Source organism: Pseudonaja textilis, chromosome 9 (assembly GCF_049901715.1).
Source record: "Pseudonaja textilis isolate UNSWEBS1 chromosome 9, rPseTex1.2, whole genome shotgun sequence".
In the NCBI taxonomy this organism is placed as follows: domain Eukaryota; kingdom Metazoa; phylum Chordata; class Lepidosauria; order Squamata; family Elapidae; genus Pseudonaja; species Pseudonaja textilis.
The window spans coordinates 11,529,402-11,531,937 of record NC_141998.1 but is presented as its reverse complement, the minus strand read 5'-3'; the positions used below and the strand labels follow the sequence as shown (position 1 = coordinate 11,531,937).

Here is a 2,536-nt window from a genome sequence, read left to right as displayed (position 1 = left end):
AACTGTCTGCTTTGTTGTTGTTGTTGTTGTTGTTGTTGTTGTTGTTGTTATCATTTCATTAAACATGAAACTCAGTCAACTGAACATTCAAAAATGCATCACAAATATCACTGTCTGGCGCTAATGGCTGATATGGGTTGTTGCCAGCATCCTAGGTATCAGCCAAGTATCTTCTTAAAATGTATGCTGTTCCAAATAGTGCAGTTTTTTTGCAATTCTGTTGGTGTTATTGCAGAAACCTGCAATTTCTTGATGTATTTTATAAAATTCTTGGACATGGTGCCAAGTGCCCTGATGACAATGGGTATCACTGTTACATGTTTCATCCATAATCGCATACTTTTGATGGCCAGGTCATGATATTTAGTGATTTTTTTCTAGTTCTTTTTCTTTGACTCTGGCATCTCCTGGTACCGCAATATCAATAAATTGTATGTTTCAGTTTTCGACAACTGTGATATCTGGCATGTTGTGTTCCAAATCTGTATTCAAAAGTCCCACAAGATTTTGACCTTCTCATTTTTGATAACTTTTTCTACTTTATGTTCCCATGACTTTCGGATATAGGTAAGTTGCATTTTTTGCAAAATGACCAATGGATTAATTTAGCAACTCGGTCATGTCTTGCTTTATAATCAGTTTGTGCAATTTTACTGCATTCATATATTAAAAGTTTCAACTTTGTCATTGCAAAGTTGGCAGTTTGGATTGTCAGTTTATTTTTGTATTATTATTATTATTATTCATCGCACAGTCAGCTAGATGTTCAGACTGGGTTTGGCATTTCTGTTTACCTATCGAATCCTTATCAAGGATCTGGGATAGGCAAATCTGGATGTTTGATGGTGTTATAGATATCGCTGCAGGATGGAAGCTGTCCAAGTAAAGCTGCCTTCTGCAATTGACTGATGGCAAACTTGTCAATGCCTATGGTGTTCAACTGGTGCTCCAGTTGTTTTGGGACAGCACCCAAGGAGCCTATTTCTATTGTACTACCCTTGCTTGCCTTTGCCATAGTTGTTCTATTTCTAATTGTAGGTCTTTGTATTTTGTTATCTTCTCCAGTTCTTTCTTTTCTCTTATGCTGTTTCCAGGCACTGCCACATCTACTATCCAGACTTTTTTGTCTTCCTTATCGACAACTGTTAAGTCTGGGGTGTTGTGTGGCAGGTGCTTATCTGTCTGGATTCTGAAGTCCCAGAGCAATTTAACTTTTTCATTTTCTATGACTTTTTCTATTTTATGGTCCCACCAATTCTTGCTTACAGTCAAATGATATTTCTTGCAGATCTTCCAATAAACCACTGTTGCTACTTTGTCATGCCACTGCTTGTAGTCAGTTTGTGCAATCTTCTTTCAGCAGCTTACCAGATGGTCCACTGTTTCTTCAGCTTCTATGCATAGGCGGCACTTACTGTCTGTTCCTGTCTTCTCAATTCTGGCTTTGTATACATTTGTCCTTAAGGTTTGGACTTGCGCAGCCAGAATTAATCCCTCGGTCTCTTTCTTTAGCTTTCCTGCTCTTAGCCATTGTCAGGTCTTGTTATTATTTGCTTTCCCTGATATTTGTACTGGCCATGAAGTGCTTTGTCTCCCCATGCCTCTGTTCTGTTATTTATTTGGTCTTCCTTGCAGGCCAATTTGGTCTCTCTGGTAGTCAGTAAGCCTTCCTGGCATATTAACTTCAGTGCATCTTCTTCATTGTCCTTCAGATATTCTTCCAAAGCCCCTTTTTCTTCTTCAACTATCTGATGTACTTCCAACATTCCACACCCACCTATTCGCCCTGGTAGGTAGAGTTTGTCAATGTCACTACGAGGATGAAGGGCATGATTCCTTGTCATTATTTTTCTGGTCTTCCTATTAATAGCTTTTCATTCTTTTTGAGTCTAGTTCACTATTCCAGCTGTGTATCTAATGATTGGTATTGCCCAGGTGTTGATTGCCTTGATTGTATTTCCTCCATTGAGTTTGGACTTTAAAATCTTTTTCACTCTCTTGATGTATTCACCTCTATTTTTTTTTTCTTGACTTCAGTGTGCTTGATGTTATCAGCTTGAAAGATACCCAGGTATTTGTAGTAATCATCTTCATCCAGACTCTTAATGTTATTTTCATGGGGCATGTTGATTCCTTCAGTTTTCACTATTTTTCCTTGTTTGATAGTGTGGCACATTTGTCCAATCCAAACTCTATTGCAATATCTTGGCTATATATATGAATGGTGTTGAGCAGCGATTCTACGAGGGCTATCCACAAAATAGATTACGTTTCATCTGTAGCAAGAAGGGGCGGAGCTAGCGTGGCCATCTTTGGTCTGTGCATCCGCCGCTCAGTCTGCATCTAGTCGTGCTAGTGGGAGGCTCGTATCATTGCCCGTTATTTCACAGCAAACGTTTGAAATGTGTGCTGCAATTGAAAATCCCGCAAGTTGTGAGGTGCAATCAGTGATAAGGTTTTTGTTGGCAAAAAACCATAAACCGATTGAAATTTTTTGGCAACTGTGTGAAGTGTACGGGGACAACATCATCACTGA

At 39.0% G+C, this 2,536-nt stretch overlaps 1 pseudogene; it reads right to left on the bottom strand.

Moving 5' to 3' along the window:
* Positions 1-808: 808 nt before the first annotated feature.
* LOC148125033 (uncharacterized) lies at positions 809-1,599 on the bottom strand (annotated as a pseudogene).
* Between the last annotated feature and the right edge of the window lie 937 nt (positions 1,600-2,536).